Raw genomic sequence first — 17,846 nt, forward strand, 5'->3', positions numbered from 1 at the left:
ATCTTGAAAATGTGGCGTAAATCTTTGAATATATATTCTCTTCAGGGTCCCTGGAAAAACATATTTTCAGATGGGGGTCCGCGGCCAAATACAAATAATTCTGGGGGTTCCTTAGAAACATAGGTTCCATAGAAACATAGGTTTTTTCAGAAAACTGTCAGGATTTAGAATCTGATCTCAGGTCCAAATAGGCTACGCCCTGTCTTCTTGGTCTCTCTCTCTCCTCCTACTTCCCTTCCACCACCCACCTCTCTGGATCTGGAACAAAAGCCACCGCCGCCACGTCGTCCTCCCCCTCCCCCTCCCCCTCCCCCTCCCCCTCCCCTCCCCATCTCCCGCTTTTCCATTTTATTGGTGACAGCTGCCGCCAAACAAACTCGCGGAGCGAGAGAAATGATGTGTCAGTGGAAGGTCCTTTAGCTCGCGCTGCTAATCTGTCACACGCCGTTTGTTGTTTACCGTTTCCTCCCGCGCTCGCCGACTGGCCGGCACGGCACGCGCGGCACAGTAATGGCGACAGATGCTGACCCGCGGAAGTGTGAATCTTGCCGATTTCTCCCCGCTGTCAACCTGTAAATTACAGCTATCGGGAGTAATTAGACCCGATAAAACCCTTCCAAGCCTCAACCCCCCCCCACAACCACCCCCACCCCCTCCCTACCCCCTTTGCCACACGCTCGCGTGCACACACACACACACACACACACACACACACACACACACACACACACACACACACACACACACACACACACACACACACACACACACGTTTGGCCTGTCAGTGACCTGACTGTATGGTGGGGTTTTTTAGATGGAGGGTGAGCAGATTTGCATGTCTGTCTCTTGCAGTTTTTGTGTGGTACATTTTCATCGGTTCGGCTACTTAAAATAAAACTGAACTGCATCGTGTCTTTGCATAAAAAGTCATATTTTCCACTCAAACATTAAGTATTCTGTGAGTGGTTATTTTGTCTTTATTGATTAAAACCTTGCTTTGTTTCTGTTGTTTGTTTTCCACAGAACAGGAGTGACTTTGAAGAGTACCCGTGGACTTGATGAGGATGTCAAAGAGTCTTTGCAGAGGTGAGTCAGTCCACCGCAAAGTTATTCGACTTGGACGTGCATTCTACTTGGCCAGGTCTGAAGATGTTGCTAGTCGTCCTCTACGTATCCTCTCAGGCTGTGGTTTTACATTGACAGCAGGGTTCTGGGCACTACCAGACAGGTCGACCCCAGACCACCTCTCATTCCTCTGGCATCCGTGTTCGGCCCGCGCCCACCGTTGCCAAGCATGCTCTTTAAAGCAAGCCCTGTGCCCCTTTAAGTAACTCACCTAATACCAAAGGTCGCACAGCCAGGTCTTGTCATCCTCTCCCTGACTCTGTCTCCTCCTCCTCCACCACCTCCACCACCACCTCCTCCTCCGCCACCATCCCTCAGTGCCCACTTCCTGACCATCAGAGCCAATCGCCTTCCACCCCTCACCTCCTCCGCCACCAATGCCGAGCGGCAATCTGTCACCCGGGCACCAGGAGATGCCACCCTGCCGGCCGCCTTCCGTACACTGCGGTAATGGCTTCTGGCAGCCCCAGAAAGATAAGTAACCGGCAAAAAACATGAGACAGGGGGGGGGGAACAGGGAGGGGGGGTGGAGGGGGGAAGCGTGGGTTAGGGGTGGCGGGCGGGAGGACCCCTCTCTCACTTTCAAACTGCCCCCGTCTCAACGCCATTTCGACCCTCTGCTCCCCACTCCGGCTCACCCCGGTTTGGCCCGGTCGCTTTGCACGATACTTCAGTGAATAAATGAGTCGTTTTAATCCGACTGACAAGCTGGCATTGCCCAGCCCTGCCCTCCATCTGTACTGGCGGCCAGCACAGCAGCAGGCCTCTAGGCAGAGCCCGACGTGCCAATCCAACGCACAGCTTATCCTGGCTGTAGCATCGGGGACAGAAGGGTTAGAGCTCTATGCGGCAGCTATCCTCTCCACCAAAGAGCTATTTATCCCATTGATACCCGAGGCTGAATCTGGGAACGCCTTCTAGGGCCTGACCTAAGGTTTCTGAAAACCTTCACATTTTGATTCATTATTTTTTTAAATAGTTATGTTTTTTCAAAAATAGCAGACCTACAAGTTCATAGCGCGCCATGGTGGCGCGCTATGAGCTTGTAGATCTGCTATTTTTCAATAGCTAAATTATAACAATAGCTGATGAGACACAGAGAGAGCGCCGGCATCAAGGGTAGAACAACGTATAGGTTGCACCAGGCATCAATGGGTTATATAAGAAAGGGATTAGCTGGTTGAAGCTTTGATGAACTGCAGAGAAAAAAGGAAAAAAAGGAATGAATCTGCTCCCGTCCTGCCACAGCGAAACGTTTGAAGTCGGCATCCTTGATTTCATAAATATCAGACTGCACTCCGCATACTTCTTCTGTTTGTCAGTTTGAAGATTTAGTTTCTAAATGGGTCAGATGTTCACTGAGTGCAATTATCGAATTGTACATAATAGTATGAGATCACCTGGTAAGTGGACTAATTCAGCTTGTTTTGCTGTATTTCATTTCGCGGCTCCCACAAAGATTTGTACACGCACGGCTGCAGAATGTGTGTATGCGCGCAGCAGTAAATGATGCAACCAACAACCACAGAATAATTTTGTACTCTTGTCTAATGCCGTTATCAATGTTAACCGTCAATGACAAAGCCTCGCTTGGCGGAAACAAATCCCTTTCACCTATAGTGACAGACTGAACCAATAACATTTTCCATCCATCCCACCACAGAGGGGTTAATTCTGCTCTGTCATCCTTGGCACAGCAAGAGACCAAATGTACCATCACTCATGCCGTCCGTCCTCTCAACCAAAAACCCAGAGGGAGAGAGAGAAACTTGGCCATAGGATGTGCTAAAACCCTCTGCTCCATTTCCTCTCTCCACAAGCGTCTCTCCACTCCCACACTGGGCCTCTCTCTCTCTCTCTCTCTCTCTCTCTCTCTCTCTCTGTCTCTCTCTCTCTCCCTCTTTCCCTATCTACCTCCCCCCTCTCTCTCTCAGTGCTCCCATTTGCTCTCTCTCCCTTGGCCATGTGTCACCTCCAAGTCGTTTGGGAAGGGACCTGGTAGCATTTGAGTGCCCAATTAAGGCGCAGGGGCCCGGGCCCCCCCCTCGGCGCCCCGTTCAGTCACGTCACTGGCGAGAAGGTTGCCATCTTTACTAAGAGGCATGGCAGAAGCCTACCCCTGCCCCCCCACCTGGCCTCCCACCCACCACTGAATCTCAACTCTCTCTCACACACACTCTTTTTCATGCATGCCTACTTCCCCCCCCCCCCCCCTACACCTGCTCTTCTTCCTCCGCCCCCATGCTGTACCTATTGCTTTTTAACTTTTTCTCACTCGGTCTCACCCCTCTCTCCCATGTCTCCTTCCCTCCCTCACTCTCTCTTCCTCCATAGCCCTTCCTGTGCACTATATCTCTCTTTGTATCACCTCCACCACCTCTCATATCATTTCTCTCCTTCTCCCCTCTATACATCTCTCTCTCTCTCTCCTCCCCTCCTTGGTTAAAGGTCCACAGAACTGATTGTAGCTCATTTTTGGAACGGGGGGGGGGAGGGGTTATGACGGTTTGATCCATGGCCGAAGAGGTCCATACCAGTTATACCCTGGCGTTCTGGATACGGCTTATTAACAGGAGGAGTCCCCCCCCCCCCACCCCCCCACCACAGGGATGGAGAGGATCCAAGATCCCAGTGTTTTGCTTGGCCTTTGGTAGACGATTAAGCACCGTTGCCTTAAATTAGCCTGGAAGAAATGCATAAAAAGTCATATTCTTCAGGAGCAAGGTCAACATGTTCTCGTCATCTGTTATCGGCGGTGTCGAACCAGAGCCCTCGTAAAATGAAGAGACCGTCATTAGATAATTTAGGCTACAGACTCTGCTGTGACAGCTGGGCAGCATTGAATGCCAACTAAATCGACATAAATCACTGACTTCTCTCCCCCAATAAGTAGGTTAATATCTCCGAGTCAGAATGGTGTTTAATGTTTTATTTAGTGCTGGGACAGGGACAGGGTAAAGGGATGGCAAGTGTTTGTGAATGTGGATTAAAAGGAGGCGCACAGCTAAGTCCCGAGTGTTGGTTTAAAATGGACCCTTATAGGTCTACTTTGACACTGTCGGAGTTAACCCATTCAGGCCTGACGTCGAAATTTAAAAAAAAAAAATTTTTCTAAATCATGACAATTTTCGGAAAGATTTGAGGCACATTTTAACGATTTTTCAAAAATAGCAGACCTACAAGTTCATAGCGCGCCACTCGGTGGCGCGCTATGAGCTTGTAGATCTGCTATTTTTCAATAGCTAAATTATAACAATGTTTAAAACACCAAAACGGGTTCCCGCCCCAAAATGGGTTAATGGTTAATGTGGTTAAACGCTAACGTGACATGGATGCGTTCCAGGTCTCAATGGATTAAACTACCGTAGCACTCTGGGATTTTGCTGCATGCGTAGTGTAGGGAGGGACAGGCGGGGTGACGGCCACTCCCCACGGCCACATTGGCGCGCACGGGCCCCGCTAAGGAGTCACGGAAACAACTCTTGCCTCTTGAGCCATTCCATATTAAACAAGTGCTTTGTAAGTGTGCCATCATTACTATTCATCACAAATAAATACTTAAGCACTCAGAGCTTAGCGTCCTGCTGTTTTACAGTTATCCATTATTTCTGTCACCTGGCTGTCCTTCTCTCTCTCCCTCTCTCGTTTCCTTTCTCTCTCTCTCTCTCTCTCTCTCTGCCCCCCTCTCTCTCTCTTTATGTCTATAGCTGTGCATTCACATGCCCTTCAACTCAGTGGTGTGCTGGGGGGGAGCTGGTGGCCAGTGCCCATGTGCCAAGCCTCCCTGCCTTGTGTTCCAAATTCCCTGCCCTCACCTGAGGCCCTGCCCCAGAGGACATGGGAGGGCGGGGGGGGGGGGGTGGAGACAAGGCCAGAGGCTTTTAATTCAGTCTGCTATTAAGACAATGCTCCTTTACTTTTACGTTTCAAATGGAAATTATCTTCCATTCTCCCTCTGTCTTATAGCGTCTCCTCTTCATCCTTTTGTCCTGCCTCTATTCGTTTTTAGAAAACAAGACAGGCCATATGCACGCACGCACACACGCACACACGCACACACACAAAGTCCACTTATGCCCCTGACACGTGGGGCGAAGGTCCACCACACCCTGTCCTCTACAGTGGGTTTTTGGAAGGTGAACCGGTTCTCTCGTCTGCCACTGCGCTGGCTGGCTGGCTCCGATGCAGCGCGGTGTGTGTGTGTGTGTGCCTGCGTGTGCTGCTGGCGTGGACTGATCCTGGGCCAGTGCTGCTCGGAGGCTGATGAATTGCAAGCGAGATGCGGGACGGCAGCCGGTGAGGAGCTCCTGTGAGTGGCCGTCATGCGCTATCACCGTCTGCCCATGTGATGGGGGAAATCAGGGAGACAGCGCTGACAACTTAATTTAACACCAGATCTGGAGGAAGCCAAAATGCCACTGTGCCCTGGATAATTGATAACTCTGCCATGGCGCAGCCCACCCCACCACACCTCACCTCGCGCGTGCCACACCTTAGCTCGTATACGCTGAATGAGTGGCAGGTGGGTTACTGTCCACAAAAAAAGCTGTTATGCTCTTGTAACACCACATTATGCCGCAATGCATTTTTAGTAGCGTGACTGTCGTTTGAGCATTATTTTGACAAATGTCGTGTTGCTTCACCTTTCTTACACAACAAACCGTTACATGGTTGCATCATTTAAAGTACAAGATCAAATCTGCAGTGTTAATTCAACTCAGAGTACAATTGTACATTTAATTGTAACATTTGTTAGAAATTGATAAATGAACACTGATGGTTTTACTGTGTGTGTGTACCTGTATAAGGAGAGTACTCACCCATTTTGTTTTGTTGTTGACTTTTAAAGAGACGACTGGTGCCCGTTGCATCGGCGTAATCCATTATTGTCAAAACAAGACAACACTTTATAACAGCTTAAAAAGCTACACACTGCAAAAAGACAAACGCCACACTGCATGAATGTAGTCGACTAGATGCATAATTCAGTGTTGTCAGATTACCATCGCTCTGCATATTCACTATACTGTGAAACCTGCCGTAGTCACAGGGGTACAATAGTGAAAACACAGAGCATTAATACTCTTGACAACACGGTCAGTACTGTACTGTCTACTTTATTTAGACTTTCTAGCTAGTTTCTGTATAAAGTAGTGTTTGTTAAAGGTATATTCAGTGATTTCACTTAATTCAAATATCACTTCTTTTTTTGTTTTGTTGTGATAATCCTCCCTTTTATAGAGTGTGCTGGCCATATAAGGAGTACCTCCCTGTCCCCAGTTCACCCCTGGGGGTAAAAAAAAAACGTAGGTTTCGTTTTTGGCTAGGTGGCCCAGACTTCATCCAATCAGGATAGAGAGGGGCCTTCCGCCAATCATGATCGAGCGGGGGTGGGCCTTGGTGTGTGTGCTGTTGGCCTGCCGTGTGTCACCCCACTGTAGTGCGTGCATGTGCACATCTTGTTACTGGGGCGGACTGGGGGGTTTTCCAAATCACCGAAATCACTGAATGCTCCTTTAATGTTTCAACACTTTGGCAATGATGAATTACGTCAGTTGACCCTGATGTGAATAAAGTCGGGGGGTATGCTTTAAACCATTTAGACCTGAGGCCAATTCTAAAAATGCCTTCTAAATCCTGACCTAAGCTTTCTGAAAAACGTACAAATTAATTACAAAATAGTGCATGCGCGCTATTGATGATCGCAGTCACACCCCTTTCATGACGACGAGCAGCCCGGAAGAGAATTTCCCATAAATTTTTCCCATAAACATTTTAAAAATATATATATTTAAAGACCGTTAAGCCACAGACAAAGCCAACTCGGATGGTGACAAATCATGACAATAAACACAATCTTTTGGGCCGTTTTTTTCTTCTTTCTAATTATTTGTTCGGCCCAAAAGATTATTTATTGTCACGAGTTGTCACCATCCGAGTTGGCTTTGTCCGAGGCTTTAAAGGTCTTTAAATAAATACTTTCTGAAATGTCTATGGGAAAAATGAATGCGACAAGCAAAAGAAAATGCTTGTCGGGGGCGGGACAACGCTTGTCGGGGGCGGGACAACGCTTGTCGGGGGCGGGACGACGCACGTTGGGGGCGGGACAACACTCGTCGGGGGCGGGACAACGACGCTCTATACTCCAAGATGACGCAGTCTCTCACTAGCCTGGAAACCACACGAAGCTGCCAGGCTAGGCAGTGGCACACACAGGAAGTGCTTTGGAACCGGAAATGTATTTTCTCTTTAATTAAATTATTTTCTTTGCTCTCCCCCAGAAATATGAACAGATGCCGAAATGACTACGTCGCCACCGGAGATGTCGCCAAAAACGCTCCCGAAAAGCAACGTTCCACAGTGTGACTTTAAGGAAGACTTGGACGCTGTCATTTCTCCTTGGGCCACATGGAGGAGAGGCGCCGTGGGGGACGAGACCCTGTTTCCTGGATCTCCTTCACAGGCTGCTGGAGACCGCTGAGCAGGAGCCTGCTTGACTGGTAATGCCTATTAATTACTAATACAAACTGCTAATTAGCAAACCAAACACTGGCATCTGTACACTTTGTTTTCCCTGCAGTGATGGTATTGAGCGCTAACGTAAATAGGCAGTGAACCCCCGGGCCGCTTGATGCATAGTCACAGTAATGAAGTGGGACTTTTCTACTGAGGGGCTGATAATATCTCAACTGGGTGGTGTAGAGGTCAAGTCAAGGTATATTTCAGTATGGCCTCTACTAGTAAGCTGAAATGTATCATGCGAATTAGACTTGTATGCTTAATTCATGATCGCGAAAATGGTTGATCGACAAGCTCACCGCGCGTTTGGGAAGAGACGCGTTGTGAGCTTGTAGGTCGTCTGTTTTATTGGGGCGCACGCCTCCTCCGTCATACGGCGAGGTACAAATCAGGCTTTAGCTCGCTATAGCCTTTGAGGTGATGTCCTCGCAAGCCCCACCCGCGTTTCACCGCCAAGACGACATGCGTCCTCCACCCCCACCACCCCCTCCCCTCCCCCCGCTCTGCGCAGCACAGGGAGAAAATAAATAAATGAGTAATCGGCCACAAAGTGTCAGCCAGTCTTAATCCCCTTTTAATTTCCTTGTGGGTCCTGAGCCAGGGCTCTGGTTGCCACATGAAGCTGCTGCTGGCCGATGAAGGCAGGATGGCCTGCATCATGGCGGTGACAGGCACAGTGGTGGAAAGTAACCAAGTACATTTACTTGAGTACTGTACTTAAGTACAACTTTGAGGTATTTGTACTTCACTTGAGTATTTCCAATATTTTTACTTCTACTCCACTACACATTTCAGAGGCAAATAATGTGCTTTTACTCCACCACAATTATTTGAAAACACTAGTTACTAGTTATTTTTGTAGAGTTTGATTATTATTACAAAACATACATTAACCACTTCAGCCCTTTGGCCATTTGACAAGAGCAGATCTACAAGCTCACAATGCTTCGCAATGCAACGCATTGTGAGCTTGTAGATCTGCTACTTTCAAAAGATTTGTATACATTTGAAAACTTGAAATGAGACATTCTGCATAAAGAGTGCTTTCTACTTTTGGTACTTTAACTACATTTTGATACCAATACTTTCCGTATCGCAGTATTGATACAGGCAGGCAGGCAGGCAGTCAACACGGGCCTGGGAGGTCTTTACTGGGATCCAAGGGAAGAAAATACAATAAGCAGGCATGGGCTGCCTCAGCCCACACACTGCCACCACTGTTTACCTTACACTTGAGTGGGATTTACGTGACCCTGCCTGCCACGCTGCCACTAGTGTGTGTGTGTGTGTGTGTGTGTGTGCATGTGTGTGTGCGCACAAACACACACATGCTCACAGAGACTTGGACGGAGAGACACCGACCCATGCATGCACGCCCACACACAAACCTACAGGCACATACCAACCGTATTTCAAGTAAATAGAAGCTCGACCGGCCAGTCTCGCCAAAAAAGAAAAGAAAAAGTGTAATGCAGAAACCTGCGGCCTGTAGAATGATGTTACCATAGGCGCGCGTCGCTGTTTGATGCTGTTGCGTAGAGTGGTCCTAATGGGCAAAAGAGGTGGCTGAAATGTGCGTGAATAATGCCTTTTATATTAATCCATTGAGACCTGGAACGCATCCATGTCACGTTAGCGTTTAACCACATTAACCATTAACCAATTTTGGGCGGGAACCCCTTTTGGTGTTTTAAACATTATGTTATAATTTAGCTATTGAAAAATAGCAGATCTACAAGCTCATAGCGCGCCACCGAGTGGCGCGCTATGAACTTGTAGGTCTGCTATTTTTGAAAAATCGTTAAAATGTGCCTCAAATCTTTCCGAAAATTGTCATGATTTAGAAAACTTTTTTTTTTAAATTTCGACGTCAGGCCTGAATGGGTTAACTGTACAATATGTGAAGACATTGAGGGCGGGATAATGAGCCTAGAACCTTGGCAGAGTACGTATGAATAGTCTGTGGATGTGTGGAGGCAGGTGGAGTGCTGGTAAGCTCGGCCCTACTAGCGACCAGACACCACGTCGACCCTATTCTGATTCTGTTGGGATGTTGTGGACACGTGCAGTCTTTGTCTTTCCCCTGATCCTGTGGGGTTGTGCACACGCATAAGCATCCACACGTACACACATTCTCTCTCTCACACACACACACACACACACACACACACTCACACTCACACTCACACACTCACACTCACACTCACACACACACACGCACGCACGTACGCACGCACGCATTGTGTACACACACTCACACTCACACACTCACACACACGCACGCACGCACGCACGCACGCACGCACGCACGCACGCACGCACGCACGCACGCACGCACGCACGCACGCACGCACGCACGCACGCACGCACGCACGCACGCATTGTGTACACACACACACACACACGTTTGTATTACTATACTTGTGAGGACATCAACATTTCAGGGCGGCAATTTTATGAATGGCATTGCTTTCCTTTTTTCTTTTTTTTTTACTTAAAAAAAAAAAAAAAAGAAAAAAACAGAAATCAAACAGAAATGTGAATGCAAGAAAACAAAAATACATAACAAAAACAGAGACAAAAAAATCAATCAAAGAAAAACAGAAAAACAGTTCAAAAAGTTAAAAAATACAGCATTTCTCAAACAGTACAAGGCAAGGCAGGGAACAGCAGGAGACATGACTCATAATATACAGCAGATATATAAAATTTTTGTGCCTAAAGCCTAAAGCTGACAAATAGTAGAGCTACAAGCTGACAATTTATCACGCTGTGAGCTTGTAGATCTCCAATGTTTCGGTGCACGACACCGGTGCGCAACTAAGTAGCCTAGCCCTATACATCAGGCATAACTCTATCTCTAATCCCTAAACCTAACTTCTAAATGCCCTAAGCCAAACACAAACCCTAACCTGAAACTTCTTCTAATTGTACATGTATCTCTAAACAACCATTTCTCTATTTCACAATGTCAATTTCTAAAATTCGACTATAATTGTATAATTTGGTCCTCACAAGTATAGTAATGCACGCACGCACGCATGCACACACACACACACGCACACACACACCTATACATATATATACTAAGCATGTGCTCGAGCACTTGAGCACACCCCAGTAATGCTACGGCCCAGATGAAGCTGTTTCCATCTTCATTTATGCAGGTTGGTCTCGGTGCACGGGTCATCGCCACACCAGCTGCCCAATCCTTGGCAATCCTGTAGCGCCAGGAAGAGTATTATCTCCTTTTGAACAGCAATTTATTTTCCCTGCCTCCGTCCAAAGTAAAGGTCTCGTCATTAAAATATGTGCTTTCTCCGCACTCCGTACGAAAGGGCAGCCAGCCTGACGGAGGGAATTCACTGTAATGAAAGGCCGACCGGTGGCAGGCGCAGTGTGTGGCGTCGGGACGCGGCGAAAACAGCAGGGGCTCCGGTGGTGGGGGGCAAGGGGTGGCTTTAGCCCCCTCTGGTGGAGGCTTAGCCCCCCTAAGCCCCCCTCAAAACAAGCACAATTGACTGACTTCTATGTAAACCAAGATTCATTAACCCCCTCTCTAAATAGCCAGCCCCCCCCCCCCCAAGATATAGCTGCAGATCTACAAGCTCACAACATATCACCTTGCAAGGTGTTTTGAGCTCGCAGATCAGCTGTTATTTTCGGCGCTGACGACGAGTCGACTTGGAATAAATCCGGCCTGAGAACCTTCTGTAACATATTTTGCCCGAGAGGTGGCTTCTGTGGAACAAAATTGAATAATTGGAAATGGAAGGGATTTTCTTTTTTTCTCTCTTCTTTTTTGTGACATTTACTCTCAGCAGTGGGATTGTATCCCCCCCCCAACACCCTTCATAACACCGCATGCGAGCTGTGGCATATACACTAAGTGTACAAAATATTAACCCATTCAGGCCTGACGTCGAAATTAAAAAAAGAATGTTTTCTAAATCATGACAATTTTCGGAAAGATTTGAGGCACATTTTAACGATTTTTCAAAAATAGCAGACCTACAAGTTCATAGCGCGCCACTCGGTGGCGCGCTATGAGCTTGTAGATCTGCTATTTTTCAATAGCTAAATTATAACATAATGTTTAAAACACCAAAAGGGGTTAATGGTTAATGTGGTTAAACGCTAACGTGACATGGATGCGTTCCAGGTCTCAATGGATTAAGAACAGCTTCTGCTGCCGGCTGAATACACGTGAGAATCATGCGTTGATGCCATATTGATTTGCACCTACATCAAACACCTGTATCAAAGCCATTTCTCCACGATCACCAGAGAGCGTTTCATGAGATGACTGATGGCTAAAGATATGTACAGTCAGCTTTCAAACATTTTGAATAATAGGCTGTGTGTGTGTGTGTGTGTGTGTGTGTGTGTGTGTGTGTGCGTGTGTGTGTGTGTGTGTGTGTGTGTGTGTGTGTGTGTGTGTGTGTGTGTGTGGTCTTGTCAATTTACAGATCAATTTGGGATATTTTGTTATATGGTATCGTTATAGATGCAGCGCGTTATGAGCTTGTATATCGGCTATTATCACAACTTTTGTGTGACACTTATGATGAAGTAGGGCAAAACACTCGTTTGAAACATGGATATGCAAGGATATGTAATATCTCCGTAAAATGCCTTTGTTTTTGTGTGCACGCATGCAATCCGTGCATGATTGTGTTGTGTGTGTGTGTGTGTGTGTGTGTGTGTGTGTTTTTTTGACAGCCAAAAGGTCTTTATGGCAACATAAGGGGATAGCCTAGATTTTCAGTCCAGTCTCATTTAAGGCTAATTCCTGTGTGAGTCTGGATGTTTGATCCCATTGCCCATCTGAAGTAATTAAAGGGTTATTAGTAAACAGATATTCACGCTCAGTCACTCATGCCAACTGTTTCATGCCATCTGCTGCCTTTGCACGTGCTTTGACATTGGAAATATGCTACTGAACTGAGCCCGCGCTTTCACCACGTCTAAACACAGTCAAACAGTGTCATCTTTGTGTGCGTGCGTGCGTGCGTGCGTGCGTGCGTGCGTGCGTGCGTGCGTGCGTGCGTGCGTGCGTGCGCGTGTGCGTGCGTGCGTGCGTGCGTGCGTGTCACCGCACAGTATGAAACATTACACAGTAAAATCCTCAGTGTTAATGTATCTATTTTGTAAGTCGCACAGTGTGCAAATGTAACCTGTGTACACTTTAGGAGCTGAATTAACACTGCCGATTTTTTTTTTTACTGTTAAATTTGCACTTGTGCTCTTTTTAAACCTGCTTGTTAATTGCAATCCACCACAACCGGTTTAATTTCTAAACCAGCCATTATTCTCATATTACATCTCCACTCATCCCTTCTGCTCCCAGTGCCCCCTCCACTCCCACTCTGCTGTTTCCCTATCTCTAGCCCCCCCCCCCCCCCCCCCCCCCCCACCCCCAGTGCCCCCTCCACTCCCACTCTGCTGTTTCCCTATCTCTAGCCCCCCCCCCAGCCCCCCTCCTCTCCACTTCCATTCTTCCCCTCCTGTCTGTTTTTTATCCTTTTTTTATTTTCAGTAATATTGAAGGGATTAACCCCGCTGGCCTCTGGGTGGTTACTGTTTCATTTTATTCTTATTAAAATCTTAAGAACCTGCTTTATTATTCCTCTTTGATACTACCTCAATAATCCTGTGTGTGTGTGTGTGTGTGTGTGTGTGTGTGTGTGTGTGTGTGTGTGTGTGTGTGTGTGTGTGTGTGTGTGTGTGTGTGTGTGTGTGTGTGTGTGTGTGTGTGTGTGTGTGTGTGTGTGTGCACGTAGCATGATGAATGTGTGCGCCTGTGTTTTTAGAAGGCTGAAACTCCATGCGGAGGGGGGTGTGTGTGCGTGCGTGCAAGTACGCGCATGTGTGACGTGCGTTTGTGTTCGCGCACTTACTTACTATCTAGCTTTGCACATGTGACACTCTAAGGAATGGACAAAAATGTATATACAAAATGTCTAAAATATACCGCACAATATTGCAAGCGTGTTGCTGTATATGTGATGAATATTTTATCTCTAATACACAACCTTCATTTGTGTGTGTGACGAAGACATACTGTACCCTGTACCTTTGCCCTGGGTGAGGGGAGTGATACAATGGCAGAGAGGGTGATATGTGTTATCAGCCCAAGGGTTGATTGTAGCTGACAAAATCAGCTACAAGCTGAAGTGCTATCTCATTGACGCGTCGCCTGTTTTGCCCTCGGTTTGCGTGGCGGTGTTGCGAGCCGAAAATGGCCGACCTCCAAGCTAAGTATTTTGAACTTGTAGATCGGCTATTTTCGGTGTGTGGCATGATCCAACGCAGGGGTTCTCAACGTTTTTGGCCGGGGACCCCCGGAAATGCTTTGGCAATGTCTCGGGACCCCCGCCCCGCCCCCTCCCGACCCCCAATATAAATTGACTGCTACAATAACCTTAAACCATTTTGGGCGGGAACCCCTTTTGGTGTTTTAAGCATTGTTATAATTTAGCTATTGAAAAATAGCAGATCTACAAGCTCATAGCGCGCCACCGAGTGGCGCGCTACGAGCTTGTAGGTCTGCTATTTTTGAAAAATCGTGAAAATATTTTTTTTTTTTTTTTTTTTGAAAATAATTTGGGGACCCCCTAAAATAATTTGGCGACCCCCCGAGGGGTCGCGACCCACGGGTTGAGAACCCATGATCCAACGGACGATAACTCAGGCTTGAGTGACCTCGCTGTGAAAGGAACCCAGCAACATGGACTGTTGCTGCGTTGATCAAGTGCATTTTTTCTTGTTGTCCTTGCGACTAAATATGGCTGAGGGGATGTGATTAACAAATGATCAAATGATGCCCTCGGCTGGATAACCTCGGGCAAGGACGAATGCCCATATAGTCTCTCTGTCTCTCTATATCTGTATCTCTATCTGTCGGTCTTTCTCTAAATCTTTGTGCATAAAATGTGCATATCTATATTTTACATGAATGTGGCTATTTTCATAGGTGTGTATGTCTTTTCATTATTTCCCCCCATTTCATGTCCAGTATGTGTGCATTTGTATTATACTATAGAGGGTATGCGCATACATAAAGTGAGTGGCAAATCGAGTGACAAATGGCAGAGAGTTTAACATTGTTTAATGCAATCAGATAGAACTTTCTGTTTGGATGTATGGGCTGTCGACTAAGAACGGAAAATATAGTTTTTTGCCACTCAGTAGGCGTTCCCACATAACGTCCGGGTATTTGTTTGTTTGTTTATTTGGATCCCCATTAGCTACTACCTTAGTAGCAGCTACTCTTCCTGGGGTCCACACATAAAATACATTACAATCAATACAGTCATATGAAATACATTGATACAAGACTGTAAGAAAAACAGTTAAAAAAATAAAATACAACTAAATATAAAACAAGTGATATATATACAATTTCAGTTTGAGTAGCCTACCGTTACAGTATGAAATATTTTAAACAGTGCTCAATGACTCAAAAAGCAAGTGACATGAATATGTCACTTATGATGATATGATGATGGTATGATGATGATGTCACACACATACCCTCTATATTTGTGAGGGCCCTGGTTCAAATTTCAGGGGTGGGTGCGTGTGTGCGTGTCTCTACACATGTATATCCATTCTAACAATAAAGATGTATACATTATCAGAATTCTCATGATGCTTCAAGTAACCTGGAGCAACTACAGTAGGAAGATATGGCTGAGCTGCTACAGAACCAAACATATGAACTACCCTTTATAGTACTTCTTGACCGGTGTCAAGCTGTGACGCATTGTTAACTTGTACAGTAGTTCAGCTATTTTCCCAGAATGTTTGCCTATTTTCCCAGTATGTTCGACTATTATGACGTGCCAAGAATTGGCCTTCTGTCACCTCAAAACATTCACTCCAAGAGGCAAAAAAACTGTGTCAGATAGCGAAGCAGTTTCATTTGCTCATATAAATGAACAGTAAATGAAATGCCCACAAGAACGATCTATGTGGGTAGCGGATATTTCAGGTGAGTTAACGCATTTTACAGAGATGGTTCCATAATTACTATAAATTAACACCTTTTTTTTAAAATAATTTTTATCCCACGATTTTGCAACCCATTTTTTCACCCAGTGTCAATTATCTAATGTAATCCTGGGCGCTACACTTTCTCTGCCAACCTGGGGGAGCAGCGGACTGAACTCATGCTTCCTTCTATGCATGAGGAGTCCAAGATGCTTCTTTTCACCTGACGTAGCGCGTGGAAGGAACATGTTATTCCGACCAGTTCCTTTCCCCTCCATCGGGCGCCCCGGCTGGCCAGGGGGAGGTAGTTTAGAGACCAGGATTACTGCATGTTTTTTGTGAGGGTACCTACCCTAGGGCAGGGGTTCTCAACGTTTTTGGCCGGGGACCCCCGAAAATGCTTTGGCAACGTCTCGGGACCCCCGCCCCGCCCCCTCCCGACCCCCAATATAAATTGACTGCTACAATAATCTTAAACCATTTTGGGCGGGAACCCCTTTTGGTGTTTTAAGCATTGTTATAATTTAGCTATTTAAAAATAGCAGATCTACAAGCTCATAGCGCGCCACCGAGTGGCGCGCTACGAGCTTGTAGGTCTGCTATTTTTGAAAAATCGTGGATTTTTTTTTTAAAAAACACTTTTTTTTGTTTTTGTTTTTTTAAATAATTTGGGGACCCCCTAAAATAATTTGGCGACCCCCCGAGGGGTCGCGACCCACGGGTTGAGAACCCATGCCCTAGGGGACACGGGGAGAACATGCAAACATGCAAATAAATGAACACCTTTACAGAATTTTACTGTTTCCATTTATACAGTAACTATGATTTCATGTAAGTGTTAAATAGCTCTATATTAGCAAGTTATATCCAGTAATGTTTGTTCAGTAACGTTGCACATTATGTTACTATAATATATTGTGAAAAGGGTTTTGATGAATACATTTTTTTTGTCCACTCTCCATTCCAGTTCTCTTCACGGGTGTCTGGAGCAGCTCAGAGAATCGCTTCCCAGTTGTACCTCCACCTGTGATGCAACTCGTCATCCTATACGCTAACACAGACTCTGTTTTGGTAACATCAGAGAATGTGGAAGAGTTCTTGGCTGCTGCAGAGCAGTTCAATGGTGTGGGCATTGTTTAAGCCTGCAGCGACTACCTGGAGGCCCACCTGTGCCCTGCACTTCAAGTTTACAGACATCCTGACCTCAGGCAGCAATGCCTACACTATCCCTTCATCCGGCTGCATTTTGAGGAGATGGTGTGTCCAAAGAGTTTTTAGAGCTTACCCTACAGTAGGTGGTCACTGGTTAGTCTCGTGTTGCCAGACTGTTGCCTCTCGCAATTTTCAAATGATTCCGCATACAAAGATTGTGGAAATGGCAGATCTTCAAGCGCACAATGCGTAGCATCGTGGAGCATTGTAAGCTTGTAGATCTGCTACTTTTTTTTTTACATTTTGAAAGTGTAAAGTTATTACCGGTAAATATGTCAGTAATTTCTTTGTATAATTATTTGCCATATCTGCCCTGTAGAATCTTTGTTTATCAAGCCTAAAATACATTTTTATGTTCCAATCTTCAATGCTAAAAACACAATTAAATCGCAATGATTTGTGTGACAATCAATCGTCAAGTGACGACAACCCTACCCTACTCAACACAGCTGAGAGCTATGCGCCTATGAGCATAGCAGTGGGTGTGGTTTTCTGGACCAGCCCACCATTTTTCCCATAGAGATTTACAAAAATATTTATATCAATGATTTTAAGCCTAGAATCAAGCCATCCAGGATCCCTCCTGGTGAGTCATGACCATAAAATAAAAATTTGATTGTGAAAAACAAAGGGTATTTATTAAATATCAAATCTATATATACATAGCTAATGTTGTGCCCAAAACACGGACACACGGACAAGGGACCCAAAGTCAACAGCTACGTCATGCCGAGACCACCCTACTCACTACTGCAACGCCGTCCTACAGACTACACTCACACGGCAGTGACGTCACACACTTACCCTCCGCGTCGTTCCACCGCTATCTCCTCATGTCGCGCCGAACGCCGAGCCTCAACACCACCCGCGGATCAATGGTCATTGCACTGCCACCAAAGTCGCCTCCCTTCCACACTCACGCCGGCAATGCATTTCTTTACTACAAACACTATCGCCCCAAGCACCCACACCCCCGCACGCACACACTCACACAC

General features: G+C 46.3%; 1 long non-coding RNA gene across 1 annotated transcript in view; it reads left to right on the top strand.

Annotated features, from left to right (window-relative positions):
* LOC306939265 overlaps positions 1 to 16,972 on the top strand; it is a 27,334-nt gene extending 10,362 nt beyond the window's left edge. Inside the window, exons 2-4 of the long non-coding RNA XR_013791865.1 lie at positions 1,024 to 1,086; positions 7,407 to 7,625; positions 16,607 to 16,972. This is a non-coding gene — a long non-coding RNA (uncharacterized lncRNA). The remainder of the gene's footprint in view (positions 1 to 1,023; positions 1,087 to 7,406; positions 7,626 to 16,606) is intronic.
* The last annotated feature ends 874 nt before the right edge of the window (positions 16,973 to 17,846 follow it).

This window comes from Electrona antarctica (genome assembly GCF_951216825.1).
Source record: "Electrona antarctica genome assembly, chromosome: 16".
NCBI classification, from domain to species: domain Eukaryota; kingdom Metazoa; phylum Chordata; class Actinopteri; order Myctophiformes; family Myctophidae; genus Electrona; species Electrona antarctica.